We start from the raw sequence: 19,239 nt of genomic DNA, 5'->3' as shown, positions 1-19,239 counted from the left end.
ATGGCGGAATAATAATTAACAACGTCAGAGGACTGCTGAACATGTCGGACTTGAGGTTGTGCTCGTCTCATCTGATGTGTGTATGTAGCTTTATTTGGAAGCTAGTGGGTTAGTAGCTTACACATGGAAGATAAAATTGTATTGCTATCTGTTCATCCCATGGGAAGTGAGGACACCACGAATCAACAGGAATTTTGCATTGTTGTTAAGAAGTTTTTTTTTTTACCTGAAACGAAAGATACATAAGTGTAACTGTACATAAGTGCTGTGAAAATAAGATGGCTCGAGATTGAGTCTGGGATTAAGGAACAAAATTTTTTTTGTAATCTTTGGAAAATTACAGATAGCTGCATGTTTATTTGGAAATGTAGTTTTCATCAGCAATAAATAATGCAGTAAATGTTCATATTTTAATTATAGATTAGTGTTTTGGGTATTCCAACAAGGAGATCATCACCCTACCCCTATTAATAACTTTGCTCCTGTATTCCCGGGAAGGGTTTAGGTGCTACCTCTACCTATCATCATCTAGCTCCTTCTGTTGCATTCTTCATGATAAAAAATAAAAAACAATTACAACTAATAGATTGGGAACCTCATATTGATCGCATCAGTTGTTCATACCTGAGAACCTAAAAGCAGATATCTACAGAACTTAAAGTGGAACTAAACTTTGCTATACTCACCTTTCCTTATTCTGCTGCGGTGCGCCACCATATTCTTCACTTTCTCGATACGACCTTGGGACATCTTGATTAGCCATGGTGGGATGACCCTATTCTGGAATGCTCTAAATTCATTCAGTCATGTCAAGAGGAAAGCTAGGATTGCCGGGCATCGTGGCAACCAAAGCTGAGCTGACAGTTTCATGGAGCAATCAGTCATAAGGGATTATTGCTCAAGGGACATTATCTGTAACTTTCTGCAATATTGACCTGTTTTATTAAAACTTTTAAAATTATAAAACTTTATTTCCTCTTTATTAGAGTTCATTAGGTTTATAAAGAATTTTTTTGATCCTACAAAATAGGTAAATAAAACATTTTGGGTTGGGCTTTGTGTTAAAATCCAACAAATGTATTTACTTTGATGTTCAAAAACCAGTGACCTGTTTGAAATGTGTCAGATATAAGCTAATATTTCCCACTTCCCAACCTGCATAATAATAAGGGTCTACCTATAAGGCAGTGAATCTGTCATTCAGCAAGCACTTCTTGGTGAAAAAATCTTCTAGGTCCATGCATTTTCAATGGCAGTGATTGATTATGCACCAGAGAATTGGTGATTGTCAGAATACCTGCTTTCTGAATAGACCCCTAAAAGTAACAATACTGTGTATAGCCCAGCAGTCAAAGAATGTCAACTTCCATCCGAGGTATCTTACAAAGTTGTTTTATTTTATGACAGGTTCTCTAGACGTCATCCACATGCACCTACAAATACACACACGTGTTTTACTGTTGACTGTAAAGTATGCAGAAGTTTGCTGAATTCATATTATAATAGGGCTCTGTTATTAGTCATAGATGCTTCAACATTTAATTATTTATGTACTGTTCTCAATATTACCTTCCCGTTTTTCCTAACAATGAACTGCTTAAGGGAGTGAATGACAGTCACATTTGACAAGGGAAAAATATCAGGTGAATAGTCAAAATAAGAACTGTGAACAAAAAAAGTGTCAGAATCCTGTTAAAAATAAAATCAGTGAAATTAGCTTTAAAAAATGTAAAAGTGTGAGAAATGTATTTAATTGCTCATAAAAGTTTTTTTTTTTTCAATTATAGTTTCCTAAGAAAATATTACCTTTGTCCCTTCTTCTCTTTTATTTTCTTAAGATCATTAACCTTGACAAAAAGTCAGGCATTTGGTAAAACAATGGAAAAACATGGATGAAGTTCTTCCTTTTCTCACTGGAAAAAATAATAATAAAAATAAAATAATAAAAAAGGTTATTGTATTTTTTTCTTTGTTTTAATAAATAATGCTTGTTTGAATATCTTACTAAGGTTAACACGCATATGCAGAAAAAGGGGTGCCATAAATAAGTATAAATGTAAGGAATTTAATCTAAATACATTCCTGGAATACATACCTCAAAAAGAGAATATATTTTTAAAAGGTCACAAAAAGGTACCCATAGATAGGAATATTTTCATTAGCTGTCAGGCAAAACCTATTGTAGGGGAGATAAAATTGAACATACAATGTAGAAACATGAGGTGCAAGAAATATAACCATCAGTCCAATGACTAAAGAGAAATCTTTGGATAACAACGAGCGAACTGGTATAGGAAAATACCTATGTTTTTTCAGGACAGTATCCATTTCTTCAGTCAACTACTAAAACCATAATATAGAATAAAGCAGTAAAAACAACACTATATCATCAAAATAAAATACCAATCATAAAAAACAAACTACTGGTAATTGGTTATTGTTACCAGATAGGTAAATACCACGGGTAGATGCACTATGGTGTTCCCACTAGAATAGGCAAATATATGGTCTGGGTAACTGGATGACAACTGAAAAGGCAACCAAAGCAAAATGGAGGCTGCAAAAATTATACATTTATATATATATATATATATATATATATATATATATATATATCCTTATATATGCAATTATATATATATCGTCCGTGAAACGATAAACAACGCACACTGTACACACTTCAGAATCTTGTCTGATATCGTCCCTGAGCTGATTATCGGGTGCGAACCATTGGACGTATCTACGTTGCTTAAGACCATCATATCTGTTTGCTGTCTATATCTCATGTAGGAAAGTTTTTATTAATTCCCACCCTGGTGATAGGGTTTCACAGACAGTGACATCATACCTTTCCAATGACCATATTTATAAGAACAGAAATAACATTTATTGAGCATGCAAGGATTTTCACTGTCATGGTCTACCAGTTCTAGTGACAACCATAACATTTCTTTATCCCATATTTTGGTTTTATGGGGATACAAAGTGAAGTAAAATAATCCCCACAACATGCTCACAGACATCTCTAAAAACACCTAAAATACTATTCCTCTCCACTCTATTATATATTTAAAAATTGGACTGGAATTGGGCCTGTATGATATTAGTTGGCAAAACTAAATGTTTTTGAGATTCAAGACTGTCATATGAGCTGTTATACCATATATATATATATTTATATATTATTATTATATATTTTATTCTTAGTTCAGCGGTGACTCAGAGGCTGTTAGAGTTATGGGAAAAATAATTGATTTATAGAAGTGCAAATTGTGTACTGCCACATTTGGACATTCTGTTAAATTATTAGAAATGTTCATGCTAGTGGTTACAACCAACCAGGGAGTTTTTGTCCTACATAATTCTTTATCCGAGCAGCATTATTAGAAGTCAAATAAAGCAAATATATGCATTGCTTAGTTAATTCATTCAAGGTTCAATTTCTTACTGTTCTACCCCAGATGCTCAATCATGAAGTTTTCCCTCCATGCAGTTCAATGTCAATCCTCTGCATAACCTTCCTGAACTTCTCCCCTCCTCCAGTCAGTGTCTTTGATATTTCCATGTCCTTATTTTGCAGATTACACCACTTCTCACACCAACTGTTTTGATTTAAACCCTCCAACTAATGGTGCAGAAGCACTCAACATTTGATTTGATTTGTGTTGAAGGGGCATTCTACAAAGACAATGGCAAAGGCAATATCTGCTTGAAAGTTTATTTGCGTGAAGTTTGCAGAAATTGTGAACAGATAAAGTTCATGTTGAACCCACTGCAGAATGATCTGCAATCTCATTCCTATTGTACTTTATGTGAAATGGCATGTCTCCTTAAGGGCTTATTTAGATTGGCCATTATTGGTAATTCATGTACCACAACGTGGTGTGGTGAAGAGCTATTCATTGTGAATGGCACCCCAGAGCACAGCACAATAGTGGCTAATGCACAGTGCATTGCAGAACTCTGTAATTTAAATGGTGCATGTCCAATTTTTTGTGGATTAAGGAGCATTGCCTTCTCATTAAAAATAAATGTTCTATCCTAATACAGCACAACCTAATGCATTGTAATGCATTGCATTAACACAACACATATTTTAAATGGGGTCCTAATGAATTCTGGTAAAAAACTAAGGCAAAATAAACTGATCACATGATCATAAAAACATACAAATAATTTACTTTATATCAAAATGGCTGGTAGATTGAGAGATGTAGGCAGTAGATTTTGCTCTGGAAACTTCCAGCTTAGCTTTGCCCCTTTCTCTCTCCTGAGCTTACCTTTCTTTCCACCAATGCAACTAAATACTGTCTGCAAATAGCCCACATTATACAGTATGGAAACAAAATACCAATAACAATTCTACTATTCAGTTTTTTCTAGTATCCCATCCTAAATTTTATTTCTGGGATGGAAGTGATGCAAAGGATGTTCTAACAGTCGAAATAAACTCAGCCACTGGTGGGTTACAAAAACAAAAAAAAAAGCGACATCTACAGAAAAAGTGACTTTCCTACATTATTAGTTAAAAAGTTAAATTTCCCTTTACAATTTAAAAGCTCTGTAACTATTTCATATTTTATGCTGTCACAAAGTTTTTAATTGTTTAAGAGTAGCTTAAATTTGACATTTGAACTTTTCCATGATATAACCTTTAAACAAAGCAGATAAGTGACTTCTCTTTTGCAACCTTTTAATGAAATCAGAAACTGCAGCTTGTCTCTTCCAACATTAGGTACAAATTGCAAACATTAAAAAATATCTGTAAACCCAGGTTTGTATATTTAAAGGATCAGGATTTCACTATTAAAGTATCTGATAACATCAGAGGTCTAATTTTTTTTTTCAGTACAAAGTCATATTTAGGCATCATGCTACACTAGATAAACATAAACATTGATGCTTCACTCATTAGGCCTGGTTTATTCAAGCTCTCCAAGATTGGAGAAGACTGAAGACTATTGTGGTAGAACCTGAGTGATCCAGCAAACCTGCAATGGATTGAAAAAATTGCTAAATATTAGCAAATCTAATGTTGGGCCTGATTTATTAAAGCTCTCCAAAACTGGGGAGGATACTCTTTCATCAGCAAAGTTGGGTAATCCAGCTAACCTAGAATGGATCTGGTCCAAGATTCAAACCATTTGCATAGCAAACAGAGAAAATAGCAAATGACTTTGAAAAAACCCATTCCTGGTTTGCTGGATCACCCAGCTTCACTAATGAAAGTGTATCCTCTCCAGCCCTGAAAAGCTTTTAAAAGCTGGTATATTGTAATAACTATTGATAGAATGTGTTACCTGTTTTACGTTTTTTTGGACCTTTAGACTTCTTGTACAATCCTCTGTACTTGTTTACCCCGATAATTCTTTTGTTGAATTTTGCTGAGAATGTCTAGAGTTTAGTGGCAAAGGGAAACAAAACAGCAAAAAAGGATACAGATCAAACAAACACAGATCAAAATACCAAAATCACAACTTTAATGCTAAAACCTTGGTGCTGTTCTCTTTATTCTTCTGCCAAAGGCAATGGCCCTCAGGTGTTATTATGATGAATGCAGACCTCCAAACTACAGGTTACCTGCCTAACGCTGGGATGGTGTACAAGGGAAGATAAGAGTAGACAGAAGTCACTTTTCAGTTTGGGAAACTAATAACTTTTCTTTTTTTCCCTTGTTTTTGATCTGTTCAGTTGAAAAGTAGCTTTTCATATAAAGAAGAGACAAACTTCTTGCAATATCACATTTTATGTGTTAAAAACTCCCTTTCTTTCTCTATGTATATATATATATATTGTAAGGGGGTTAAGCTCTCAATCGCCTTTGCTTTGTTCAAAGGACATCTGATTCAACCAACTTATATCACACCGAGGTATAAGTGTCCAATTGACTTCCCGCCAGGTTTATTAAAGGTTGCACAATAAAACAAAACAACAAAAAGAAAACCTTGCCTGTCCGGCACTCACTAAACATTAGACTTTCCTGTCTATCAGCTGGAGGGCTTCTCCCTATCAGCTCCAAACACCACTTGCAACAACCTTTTCCTCAGGTCTGAGTTCCTTCTCCCAGTCCACCTTCCTCTGTCCCCAGGCAGACAGACTTCCTGAGCCTCCAAACTGAGCTCTCTCGCTCACACACAGTCCGCCTAGCTGTGTCTCTCTAGGCCAGGCTGAGCCTCCACAGACCCTGTCTGTGTCTCTCCAAAATTAGGCTCTTGACTGAGCTCCTGGCTCTGGGTTTTATCCCACCCTCAGTGCTACTTCTCTAATTACCTCACAGGTGAGTTTTCCACCTGCTACTTCACATAGGAGGGGAATCTTGGGCAACTATACCTCACATAAAGAGGCATCCTGGGCAAATATATCTCCCTTCCACCTCCAATCCTACATTGGTATCACAATATATATATATATATATATATATATATATATATAGACACATCCACTTTATTAGGTGCACCACTTCACCTGCTCACCTGCTAGCCAACACATATATCCAATCGGCAAGGTGTACCTAAAATCATATACATCAATATTAGCAGCATTGTCAGCCTGCCATCAGTTGGACATTGGGCTGTCTGCCTGGTCTGCAGGAGTCAAGCCCTGTCCTGACAGGCAGCCCGGTGACCTACTGTCGGAGCATGCATGGCAGAAAGCTATGGCTCATTTACAGATTGTGACTTTTTATTGTGACTTTCCATCCAAAGCTAAAACAAAAATTGTCTTTATTTACACATTAAAGCTTTCAGCGTTATATATAATGCAGTAAATCTAACATATAGCTAACATTCTCTGGTGGAAATCTTTCAGGTCATTATGTGTATGTTATGGCAATAGAATTGATTGATTCTTTACCATAGACTTTTTTGTACAATTCACTGTTTCATAACACCCCTACTCTTTATGAAATTATTGTAGTTGGATGTAATATTTCCAATGAAAACATACTTAAGCCTTCAAAATATTTTGAAACAATGATGTTTTTGTGAATGGGGATTTAGAAGGAAAGACCCCCCAATGTTTAGTACATAAGGAGGTCAGGATATACATCTGAAAGGACATTCCCTTCATGTTTTCATCACCTTTTAGACCGGTTCATTTATATAAAGTATTGATTAGGTTTTCATTCATGCAGAGTCAAATTCATTTTACTCTTACTATCCAGTTACGCTGACAAAACTTTTATAATGCAAGGGAAACACCATCATTGTGACCTCATTGTAACCACCTTTTATTTCCCACCATACTGTACATATTACCAAGGTCAGACTATCCTTTCACTTATCACAGATTGCCAGTGGTTACAATAATGCTGAATATTTTCTTAAAAATGGCTTTTAGTTGCTCTAAAACAAGGCTGGGCGCCTTTTGAAATTGATACAAAGAGGTGAATCACACTAAATGTATGAAATATGATACAATGTGTATAAAGTGCCATCCAAACTTGTGACAAAACACTGCCGATCAAATTTAGCTGATGTCCCCGAACAGCCAAAGTCAACACAAATCTGAAAGTCAGCTTCGCAATAAGATGTAGATTTTGTATCTTGTCATTATTTAATTGGCTATTATACAAGCCAAAATGTTAAGTAGCAAGCAAACAAGTCTAATTAAGTTTCTTCTTCACATATTCCTTGAATCAATATGAGAAGCTTTTGTACAGCTGGAAATTTGAAAAGGCCTAATAAAAAAAAAGGGTGAGGTAGATGCTTGTGAAAACTGTTTGAAGTGTTTGCAGGAATTTAGATATGGCCCACCGGTCATGAGAATTAAAACGGTGTCTTAGGGCCCATTTAGACCTGCAGTGTTAAATTGTGTGGCTAGCATATACACATAGGTATGAACCTGCAGAGACAGTGGGAATATGCTTAAAAGTAAAACAGCATTAAAACAATGATTTACTTTCCGTGGTCTGCTTTATTGTATTGGTTTATTGAAAAAAATGGGGAACTATGTAGATGGCATTTTGGATCTATTTTAATATGTATATTTTCACCTTATTCACCAGTAGCTAACATCCAGTGTCTTCATCTTGGGTAGGCTTTCCTATGGAACCCTGAAAACCTCAATTGTCAAACTCACTTAGGAAGTTGGCTATTACTAACACAGAAAAGGGACCAAGAAAAAGCCATCAAGGTTTATTAAATATTTGCATAATGCCTTAAAATGCCTAGGTTTCTGGAAAATGATAATGTTCTAAGAAAAAAACTAATCCTGACTTTAGGTACCCTGAGGGGTCTTCTAATACACAATAAAGTTACTACAAAAAGGAAATTAAACAGTACTGTTCAGTAGTGGTGATTGGATAATTCCAGTTGTCAATTCAGGCCCACATTGGTACTAATATGAACATGGATTGTAATTTAGAATTTGAGATCTGATCCAACATCATTATCATTGACAAGTAAAGTAGGGTTCAGTCTATCTAGTTGCCAGAGTGGGACACTTGACTATCTGATGACTTTACCAGATTTGTTCTGTATAAATTTTTTTATGTCCTAAGCACCTCTAAACTGTTGTTCTAAGCTCAGCACACAAGATGTACAATAATTCATTCAAACAATGTAAAACTACAATACAAATTCAAGGCACAGATGCACTTTTGAAGCAATTTATTTTAAATGATGTGATAGAAAGCAAAAGTGGCTATCTTCTCCATGAAAGCAATTATGTTTATTTATGCTGGAAAACTAAGATCTTAACTTTCATTCTGCAAAAGAAACAAAACTGTTGTAAATACTCACTGACAGTGGACTTTTTAGAACACATACTGTTTTAGATTCCACCTGGAACAGTTTCAGTCTAAACAAATACTTGTAACCTATTGTGTAAGATAACTCTTCTGATGACAGCTGAGCCACTCAGATACAAACCTATTTAAATGAGACCAGACAACAGAAATGACAAAGTCAAAGCTCATGATTTGTAGACGTTAAAAAATTTGCAGTAAATAAAGTAGGGCTGTCATGAAGCAAACATGGAAGCTGTCAATGTTGATCTGTAATTTTAACAACACTTTCATTCTGGCTTTCATGTTGACCCATTAGATCCAAAACTTTTCTGTTGTTGACCCAAAACAGTTATCCGTATTGGGAGTTCTAAGCTGGTGCATGACTTAGTTTGCCATGTGATTGTTTCAAACTAGACACTAAAAGAGAGGATTTAAAAACTAGGTAAGAATTTTGTTTCAAAAACAGTCACTAATGGCAGGCCACAAAGTTATTTCACATTTTTTGACATTATCTAGTCACCAAAAAGGTTAGTTTCAACAAATGTGATTAAACAAAATACATTAAAGCACAATACCATTTTCAAGTATTTAGACCTTTTTTGGGTTCACACATATTAGCACCCCACTACTCTGAAAATGAGAGAATAAAACTTTTAAGATAAAAAGTAACCCATCAATTCAAGGTAGAAGCTGCAAAAGAGACCCTTTCAAGGAAAACCTTCCAGCCATTAGGATTCTTTCACAAAGATATGACACTACCAAGAAATGCTGAAATACCGCCTTTGTATTATACCCTGATGACATGATGACAATGTTTTACCAACCAGCGAACTGTCCGCAGCTATCACAGACCAAAAAAAAGATGTTTTCCTTTAGTAAAGTAGGGGAAGGCTAGAACCCCTGTGAGATTTTGATTGCTGTCTTACTGTATGTTTGATAAATGAATTGTCAGCAAGACAGGTAGGGAGAGAAAATCTCAAACAACAATGCCATATTCTATTAACAATGTCAAACTCAATAAAAGTTGGTGAACTGTCCTTAAACAATCGTATACAAAGTTAATCATAAATAAAAAGCAGCCTTCCAGGCTATCAGAGATGGTGGGAAAGATTTTTTTCAGTTACAATTATATTTCTTATAGCACAATTAAAGAAGAGGCTCAGACAAGCCCTTATCATGTTTCTCAACCTTATTAATATAGGTGAACTCTTCTTTTTTCAGGTTTTGGGGAACCCCTGCTTTAATACTATATCCATAGCTCACAGTACATTAGCCAAGTGGTCTGTGGGAAGAAAACCTCTTACATTGCTTGCCAGTGAGAAAAATGTCACTCTTACAGATAACCAAAAATATCATTGGTGTCACTAAAACTGACCTGAGAGGCACACACTGGTCATTGCTGAAGGAACCCTGGTGGAGAAACAACTGCTATATAGCCACAGTTGGTTCTCGAGGCTCCACTAAATCAAACAAACTGAAAAAGTAGGAGATAGAAGAGTCGAGATAAATTTGAAGATTAGGTCCACAACTTCCTGCCAGAATGAAACAATCATGGGACAACACCAAATATTTGGAGGGAACCAGACTGAGATTGGAAATAGCACCACTAGCGAAAAATTTCCTCGAAGTTCCGATTGGTTTGCGAAATTGAAATCACTATAGGAGGATTATCACGGCTGCATTCATAAATACAGCCGTGGGAATCCTCCTGTCAGTGAGCGATCCCTGGGCATTACAGGTCAGAATTAGGGCAAGACTCACACTGTGTTCCTGAATAGAGATACTCTATTTAGGAACAGAGCAGAGCAGAGCTGCTCCACTCCCCTGATTGCTCTTGCAATGTAGTATGTGTTTCTGGTTAGAGTTTCTCTATCCAGGAACACAGGACTCCTGTGTTCTTGGATAGAGAAACTCTATTTAAGAACACATACAACTCGTAAAGGACTGCAAGAGCAATCCGCTGGCCAAATTTACAAAGGCCATTCTTGCCTACATGTTTGGTAAGCAAAAACTTGCTCATCCCTAAGCACTAATTGGTGGCACTAGAGGAAAACATTCTAGCAAACTTAGCCAGAGTGAAATAGATCCTGTGAACAAACTTGTAATGGAAGAGGTTATTTCTAGTCAAAACTAGAGACGTAAAAGGAAAATAATAAATGTTATCCTGATAATCTTCTTCTATCTTTGGAAAATCATTGGCCTTGGCAAACCTGCACTGGTTTAGAAAGCTGGTAGGATGAGAAGAAATGTTTATGTATCATGGGAGCACTTAACTGAGGGAAAGACACCACAAAAGAGATTCAAGTGTAAAAACCTTTAGAGATGCATTCTCAGGACTCTACTGAGCCCCATATGCATGGCACAAATTGAAGTATTGAAACAGATAATGGTTTGGTAACTGGAAGGCATTCTTCAATTCATCAAACAAATTCAGCTGGAATCTCTTGCACCCAAAGCTTTCAGACAAAAAACAACCTGCACAATCTTGCACTCATGAAAGCTGGTACAGTATATCCCAAATAATGCAATTGTTTTATTCTTCTATTGTTGAGCAAATATTTCAACTGATGCATTATATTGTGCAGAATATTTTGTAAGGTTTAATGCTAGCAACATTAGTGGATAGTAGTCACGTATAGTTCCAATGTCAAAGGCAAAATGCCGCTATACTTAATTCTATGAGGGTCCATTTATAAATATTTTTACCACAATTGACCAAACTTTTTCTTAACCTCCTTGCAGTTAAGCCCGACCTTCGCTCGGGCAAAAAAAAATTGCAAGGATGGTTAAGCCCGAGATTTTTCACTTACCTGGTCCCCCTGTGCTCATCCAGTGTCGTCCTCCATCGGTCATCGTCCGCCGATCTCTCCAGCGTCGGGTGCCTTCGTCGGGTGCCAGCGGGACCGGTAAGAAGCCGGCCGGCATCTTGTCGGCCGGCTTCTTTTCAAACATTTTTTATATTCATATTATCTACTAGAACCCCTGTTCGGACATATTTCTGTAAGTTACAGGTCTACAATTTAAAAAAAAATTCATGAAAAACAGTGGATCACTTTTGGTACAGAAATCTAGACCTCAGTGTAACGCTTAGGTGGTTAAAACTCACACTTCTATCACAATGGATTCAATTAGAAATTGTGTGAAATAACTTTTACTGATGTTTCATACATTACACTAGAATTTAAAGTAAAAATTGAATAAAACAATTAAGTTAAAATACAACAAAAGAAACAAAAAAGTTAGTAATTAGTAGCTGCTCATCATTACTCCCTTTTATTGCTTTTAGAAGTATTCAGATTGGTCTCTATGTCTGAAGCACTTTTATTTGGTGACTTTCCTTTTTTCACAATATGTTAATGAATTAAACTAATTATGAAACCCTGTAAGAATTGGGATATGTCATAAAATTGCAGGTGAAGCTGATGTATATGGACTATTTTCAATCTAACCTACTATTTTAGATGCATTACACATTTTGAAATTAATGTACTCATCTGTGATTTGAACTTAGGGTAGAAGTTTTCTGTATAGCTCCTGCACATATTTACTGACTGAAAGCCATTTAATATACTCTGCAAGCAGCCATTGAGACCTTTTGCACAAACACTGTAACTAGTGTATTGGATTCCCCTTCATTAATGTGATAGTTAATCAAAAAGCTAGCTATATTCAGTCCTCCTCAAATCATTTTTTTATTATTACAACAGCTGTGATAACAAGATTTAAGTCACATTTTATTGCCACTGTCTGCATTTCCCCCCTTTTATTGCACACTTATAAATTAAGCATGATTTGTAAATAGCAGCAGCTTATACCAGTTTCATTTTAAGTATTTACTGCTCTTTAATGAATTGTTTGTTGCTACCCCTCTTATTTTCAGAATATTAAAATAACAAATTCAGTAATAATGTATTTAAAATGTAAGAGAGTATATCTGATCAGTCTATGAAGCAAAAAGTACCTAACATTTTCCTGTCTATAAGTTTATTGTATTTATGGGTCAGATGTCTAGTTAAATGTGCACAAAGGGTTTACATTTTCATGCCAAACAAGTTATTCTCCTACAAGAAGTGCATAAAAAGTGTGGCACTACATTAAATATAGTGGAAAAAAATCCCAAACATCTCTTACTAAATAAAGAAAAACAAAATATAAAATGTATTAATGTGTCAACACAGAATGACACAAAGTCAATGCCCAACTATATCACAAACTGAATTAATCATTTTAAATAATATGTCCATAACTCCAAAGTGTTCACTTGAATCCACCCTTCAAGTGCTTTTCTTCACTCCTCAAGAAAATTACTCCCCCAGTATAATAAACCACTACTATGTATCAATATTGTCACGGCCATAAGGTCAGAAAATAGCTTCTTAGCTTGATTTACATTGTGAAACATATAGTACAATCTATTGACTGTACTATGTAGACCTATTGGTCTACTTTTGGCCTGATTTATTAAAGCTTTCCAAGACTGGAGAAGATAGATTATCATGGTGTAACTTGGATTATCCAGAAAACCTGTAATGGATTTCTTAAAAAATCTTGGTATGCATATGCTTTAAACCCTGGGACAAATCCATTCCTGGTTTGCTGGATCACCCATGATAGTCTTCTCCATTCTTGGAGAGCCTAAATAAATCAGTCCCAATATGTGCAGGATTGACAAGTCAATGCATGTTAGAGGCTATAACATCTCACCTTCATATGCTATTATAGCCATAGGTTGACTTGTCATTTTAGCTGTCTTTGGAATTCTGTTTGTAGGATTCTAAATATAACTGAACAATTGATACATCAAGAGTGGGACTTTATTCTTCCCACATGTTCCATACTTCCAAGGTGCCTTTAAGGTAAAACTTACCAATAGGTTTACTTTAACACTAAGAGAACAAAGTCAATTTCAAGTCCAGCACTACACACCTACATCAATTATGGGGATCATACAACATCAGCGGTTTCTTAGTCACTGACAATTTTCAAAGAAGTCAAGACACTGAAATTGCATAGATGTTGCAAGTCATTAACTTTGTAGGATTTATGAAGTCATTGGGTTGGCAGAACAGTCAAGGAATTTGCTATATTATGATTACCTCAGAAGGTTTCATTAAATTACCCACTGTACCCCAAATGATCAGGAACCCTATCAAACTGTTGTATTTAGAAGGTTCTGTGCTTCCAGGCAGTGTCAGTTCCTCCATCTACTGCTCATATGTTCCTATAGACAAAGTGTAATGATGGTCAGCTTTACTTGCCAATATTAAACCTGGAGAACTGACCTTTTGACTGTTTAGCAGTACAGGACAGCTATTCACAGGTAATAGATGAAGTGCATCAGACTGCTGATGTCCAGAAGTAAATCATTCATCATATACTATGTACACAGCTCCAAATGGGTACTGATCTGTAACAGTCTACATCCTCAGTCTTTCAATGCATTTTTCACTAAAACCTTCCCTTGCGATATCCTGCTCCTCAATTCTGTTTGAAAATCCTGTTAAAGTTAATGTTGTGATGGATGAACATAAAGGGACAATCTCTAAATAACAATGAAAGTAAATAATACAAAAATACAATTGCTTTCAAGGGTAACGCACAGAGATCAAAAGAACTGGTTGACAAGCCAAGTGAAAATCTAAAGGAACAGGCAGATTACCATTGAAATCAAAGCAAGATAAGAGTGTTAGCATTTTAATATTACTTTCAGGGAGTTGAGCAAGCACTGAGCACTATGCGGAATTACTGCCTTCTCATTTTATCCAGGATTTAAAATGACTGTGTTGTCAAAGTAAGGGCATTGTGATAGCCATGTTTTATTTACGCCTATTACTACACAATACACAACATGCTTCCCACTGCATACATACAAAGCCTTTGTGTTTAAAGAAACTCTTGAAAGCAGCTTTGGAACATCTATTTTATCCTGGCCCACTACAGGTCCCATTCAGCAAAATATCCTAAATAAACCATCTAGGAGCAGCCTGTCACATTTAAGGTTGCACCACCAAAAGTTAAGAGTTGAAGAATATGAAAATGTGGAATCTGGCAGTATGTTTTGATGCAAATCAGCCTGAAACTCTAGTTTGAAGTGAGCCCCGCACAACCTATTCCTCATATGTTTCTCGTTTTCTACATGCATTACCAGGGGTTGTCACTTTGCCTGTTAGAATTTTATTTAGTTTATATTAAAAAAATGCAAGAGGAGAACACACATAGGCGGGTAGAAACATCCAGTACTGCTAGAGGGCCAGGGTTGGCTAGTATTGCAGTTAGCGTATCTGAAACACATAGCAAGCCATAGTCTAGATCAGTTCACCATTGTGAATGTATAGCTAAAATATAATCTTGGGGTAAATGTACTCTTTATAGCACTTTAATAAATAAGGACGCATGGCATTACAATAAAACCTCTGGGTTTAAACATATTCAGGATTCATAGTCAGCACGGTGTAGCCCTCATTTTCTTCCTGACGTTTAGTATGTGGAGCTTGCTGTCCCATTTATTAGATTGGTATAGTCTCCATTATTGTCTACAAATTCAGAAAGGTCCAAAATCTAAGCTTGTTAAAATGCAGCTCATCTGCTCTTTGATTCTGAGCTTGTCCTGTCAGAGAGGAAGGTTGGATACATAGAATTCTATCGAAAGAAGCTCTGAATTTAAGTAAAAACTACTAAGTTAACACTCTATCTGTCTACAGTTGATATTATGAATTTGAATTGTATATAAAAGGGTGGGTTGTTAGTTTAACCTCCCTAGCGATAATCCCAAGTAACCCCGAGCCACACTTGGGGTGGAATTGCCAGGAAGTTTTTAAGTCTTACCTGGTCCCCACAATCCTGCTGCGTCCTCCAGTGATGCCCAGTATCTGCTTCTCCTGGCGATGCCGGCCAGCATCCGTGTCCCCAGCCAGTGAACGTTGGGGACGCAAGGCCAAGGGATGCAGATGCTGGCCGGGCCAGGCAGTGTAAGCGCGCAGCTGGAGGGCGGGGCCGTTCGGCTGGGAGGTAGTATTTTTAAATGTACCGTTTTGAATTATTATTCAGACTTATTATTCAAGTGTTAGTTTGTGTAATGTGTTAGTTTAACCTTTTCTTAGATGTGTTCTCTCTAGTCAGATTCATGCATTTATATGAATCCCGATGACCATTGTCATGTGGAATGAATTTATAGCATAACCCAAACTTTCAAGTTGCCACCAGAACAGGTTTAAAGGAGAAACGGGGTGGGACACTTGTTTCAATGATAACTGTCTAAAAGTCTATGCTATATTTGCTGCATACTATTATCAGGTTACCATTTTAGTATATTTGTCTTACAAAAGTTTCTCTTTTATGATGATACATAGAAAAGACTTTGGTTGATCAGTATTAAAGTTGGCAGGTATAACATATGGCTGCATACTGCCTGGTGTGTCCCTGATAATGATTAAATATAAACAGATACAGCACAGATATCCTAAATGTATTGCTCATCTATAAAAACAGGAAAGTAGAAACAGATACCATCCCTGTCTTTGTTAAGTGGAATACCACAAGACACTGTAAAGTGACCATTTGGCAATTAAAAAGAAAAATATTGAAAGCACAGCTTCATACAGCTTTACCCAGAATTTATACATTCCATACAATCCTTTTAGACAAGTGAATTTCAGCGTAATAACTGTGTTAATATTATGTGTAAACATGTAAAAATAAATCCCTTAATATTCAGACACATCTAAAAGTCTGATATTTATTGGTGTAATGCAGTGTTTCCTGATCTTTCTAACATAGAGGAACCCATCGAAATAAAATTTAGGTCTTCAGGAAACCTCTGCTATGATTACTATATCTACAGCTCATAGTACATTAGCTTGGTGACCATTAGGAAGAATTTCCGGACAATGGGAAGAATGTCACACTTACAGATAATAAGATTTAGAGCACTTTATTTCATTAGTTTTGCCTTCATTGTTTTGGTCAGTTCAACAACATGGAAGTTGTAGGACCAGAAGGTTAGGTAGACTCAACCCTTGTTAAGCTTTTTTAAGAGAAATTTATTAGGAGATTTTCTACATTGTGCTTTGGGGTTTCTGAAGGTGATGATATGGCATTTTTATTTCTAAATGACATGGAAACAACACAACTGGCAAGAAGTTAGTATACCAATTCAAGTATTTGCTGTAATTCACAGTATATCTAGACAAAAGACTGGATGTGATTAGAAGCAAAAATTCAAGGTTGAAAAGAACATGGGGAAAAACAAAAGAGGTGTATTCAAGTAATATAGTAGACAAACAGCACAGTATACACAGCTAACCCAGCAATCAGAAGGTCATGCCAGCTGAACGTTCTCCAGACAGGGGTGTCTAATGATGTCTGCTGATGTATCCATAGTCATCACCCAATCTTGTTGAATTAATAAAGGAAATAATTTTAAGGCCTTCATTAAAATCACAATGAACAAAATATTTTGTAGGTATACTTACCAGAAAGAACCTTCTTGTACACTGTAGATGCCTCCAAAAGTTTCTTTATAATTCAAAGAAGTGTTATTCCAACAAAGAGTTTGGGCATTGTGGAATTTGTAAGATGGTGCATTAAGTGTATAAACTATCTACAGTCATGAAACCCCAGAGAATTGTATTAAATAATTGGTCTAGTGATGGCTTTCATGGCTTTTTCTTGAAACCTGCAGCAAGATGCTCTGCTTGTTAAAGAGAGACACTGCATGTGTATTCTTCCGTCATCACAACACTACCTATCATAAATAATACCATGATCTTTTATGTCTTGGGTCATAATTATTCCAATAATGATTCACTTGCAGCAGCTGCTACAAAGACTCTTGTGGTTTAACCTTTACAATCCTCCCTGCAGGCAATAAAAGGTTAAGATACATACTAAACAGAAGGGTGTAAGACACGTTAAATGTGACTAAACAATTTAACCTCATGTCACGTCAGCAGGTGTTACTGGGGGATTTAACCACTACTGACAATCCTTTAAGTACTGCAGGGTGCTTCTCAGGTGAATTGGGAGAATTGGATTGGCATACACAAGAAAAAAGAAATACAGGCATTAAAAGTCCCATTAAAATTGAAAGGAAAATTCCAAGAACATATAACAAAACAAAAACAAACAGTTCATAAATCTAAATATCTGTACAATCTTATCTATGCTATTCATGTGATTTAAATGATTTAGTAGGTTTATAATTTTTTAATCTTGCAATTATTTCTTTAGAAATATTTAGTTCCGACCCCTGCCTAAAATCTCCCTGAAATCAGATGCTATGTAAATTTCTTTCACTATATATAAAATAGAATACCTAGAGTTTCTTTTTCTTTAATTCAGTAGCCAATCCCTGTTGTCACAAAATAGAAATAGAAAAGTTTGTTTGCAAAGGAATTATGATTCCCACCAGAAGCATCTGTGCAAATTTAGATCAAAGAACAAAGTAATATTTTTATTTGTATCTATTTAAAGCAGTTTTTGAGTAAAGATGCTCCAGATAAATTTTAAACTGAAGCAGAATTTACTATAGAAGCCTTAAGGCCAGGGTTAGAGGTAGAGATGCACTGAGGTGAAAAAAAAAGTGTACATAGTTGGAATGTTTATAAATCCAAGTCCAAATTGGCGGTCTGGGTTGGAGTTCATATTTGTTTTTAAATGTTCAAACTTTTATGTTGGAAAAATCAAAATGTGCTTTTAGACAATAGGATGAACCTTGTATGAAATGGGGGGAGACTGAATCAGTTGTTGTGTTTTGTTCACAACTAACTGTGCAGTGATTTTTCTGCCACAATAGAAAAACAAAAAAATGCCTGTGTAAACTAATTGATGTGATTTCACTTGGTTAACAGTCACAAATAATTTTTCCCATTGTTGCATAAAAAATAGCATGTTTTTTTTATATCTGTTATGTTTTGGTGAAAAGTCACTAGGGATGGTTTTAAGAGCCACGTTTAGGAACCTTGAATAACATTGACCTTGAAAGACTGGATATTACTTTTCTCACCCAGACTGACTAGATGGAGTATTTTATGGCAGCACCTGAGCTTGTACATGCCTTAGGAAGAGGAATAGCTTTGTTATTTTCCTGTCACGAAGAGTGGTACTTTTGTGAAAATGAAGAAGAAACAGAAGAGAAGCCAACCCTGTTGCTCATCCTTCTAATCACACTACTGGTTGATCACTGATCCCACAGTGCAAACTGTGTCAGAGCTGCCCAATACATTTACCCAATTAACTGTGAAGACATGCACAGATCCTGCCCATTGCCACTGACATCCCATATATCTGCAATGGTATGGTATGCAATTGGTTTGTTCGGTATCAACCATTTGGGTTAAGCATGCTTCATAAAATCTTGAAGGAAGGGGACTTCCAGCAGCTTGTAAAGCAGGGACTGCGCCCCCAGTAGCTTGGTCAGCGGGGTGTTCAGTTGGCTTGCCAGAGTAGGGCTGGGATTGTACTTTTGTTTTCTGGACAAACATTCTCCAATCGAGGACCTGTGACTACAAGTT

At 36.1% G+C, this 19,239-nt stretch overlaps 1 long non-coding RNA gene across 1 annotated transcript in view; it reads right to left on the bottom strand.

The window, feature by feature from the left end:
- Positions 1-17,528, bottom strand: part of LOC140325034 (uncharacterized) — a 35,160-nt gene extending 17,632 nt beyond the window's left edge. The window contains exons 1-2 of the long non-coding RNA XR_011919632.1: positions 17,200-17,528; positions 5,301-5,394 (exon numbers count right to left, since the gene is read on the bottom strand). This is a non-coding gene — a long non-coding RNA (uncharacterized lncRNA). The remainder of the gene's footprint in view (positions 1-5,300; positions 5,395-17,199) is intronic.
- Positions 17,529-19,239: the final 1,711 nt, after the last annotated feature.

Source organism: Pyxicephalus adspersus, chromosome 2 (assembly GCF_032062135.1).
Source record: "Pyxicephalus adspersus chromosome 2, UCB_Pads_2.0, whole genome shotgun sequence".
Lineage (NCBI taxonomy): Eukaryota > Metazoa > Chordata > Amphibia > Anura > Pyxicephalidae > Pyxicephalus > Pyxicephalus adspersus.
This window is presented reverse-complemented; position numbering and strand designations above follow the sequence as displayed.